We start from the raw sequence: 1,259 nt of genomic DNA on the forward strand, positions 1-1,259 counted from the left end.
GGCACTTTGAAAAGGTCACTAACATTTTTTTTTTTATTGAGACCCGGAGGGGCAGGGAGAGAGGGAGACACAGAATCCGAAACAGGCTCCAGGCTCTGAGCTGCCAGCACAGAGCCCACAAACCGTGAGATCATGACCTGAGCCAAAGCCAGACGCTTAACTGACTGGACCCCCCAGGCGCCCCAAAGGTCACTAACATTTTTCAAATGCCTTTTGTGCTTCAGGCTTGCCTGATGTTTTCTAGTCCCTCCAAATTCCTCCAACAAGGTAGAAATCCCTGCGTTCTACAGATGAGGAAGTTGAGGCTCAGAGAGGTTGAGTGGGCTGTTCAGAGCTGCACATCGAGGTAGCGTGAGAGCTGGGATCCACACCCAGCCCTTCCCCCGAATCCCACGTGCGCCCCGTGTGCGGGTGTCTCATGATACGCTTGGGGACAAGAGGAAGATACGCACGGTACCGCCCTGGGCTCCCTGCCCTTCCCAAGGAGACTTCCAGCCAAGGCCGTCTGTGTGCTTTCTGGTTTGGATTAGCTTCACCCTGTTGGCTGAGGACCTACTGTGTGTCTGGCCCTGCTAAGCACCCTACCCGCGTCCCCCGATTCCACGCTCACAATGACCCATGACAGTCACTCTCCTTATGCCCATTATACAGAAGAGGCCGTTGAGGCTCGTGGCTATGGCTTGTCTCCCTGGGTGGCCAGCTGGTCCAGGGCAGATCTGTGGAACTGATGGGCACAGCGCTCCAGAGAGGGGTCAGAGGGAGGTGAAGGGCCCCCTGGGGGCCGATGGGCAGGGACCTGCCATGGCTTGTGGTCTCTGGCCATGACCCCAGGGCAGTGAAACTCCAGGTCGCGTCCCAGGGGAAAGCGATGGCCTTGGACCAGACCAGAGAGCGCAAGCTAGCGGCCTGCAGACATGCTGACTTTGGCTTACGCAGTGTGCAGAGGGGGAAACGAGCACTAAAGTAGTGGCCAAAATGTAAAACTCGAGGGACTTCATCTAAAACCTGAGTTTCAGCTGCTTTTGCAAAGTCGGAAGATCTGGCCACACAGGGGCCTTGGCGGATCCCTGGGCGGCTGCCACTCTGAGAAAGGACACATATTCTGTGTCCTTGCTGGGGCAGCCTCGCTGCTGAAGTGCTGCCACGCCCTGGTGGCATTTGAGCCAGTGACCCTGCACTGAGCCTGACCTCATGGAACAGGCTTCTAGAAGCTGGGGGAGGGCTGCCCTGGACCCGGAGCACATCAGCAGTGTGTGGAC

Source organism: Crocuta crocuta, unplaced genomic scaffold (genome assembly GCF_008692635.1).
Source record: "Crocuta crocuta isolate KB4526 unplaced genomic scaffold, BGI_CrCroc_1.0 scaffold29, whole genome shotgun sequence".
NCBI lineage: Eukaryota > Metazoa > Chordata > Mammalia > Carnivora > Hyaenidae > Crocuta > Crocuta crocuta.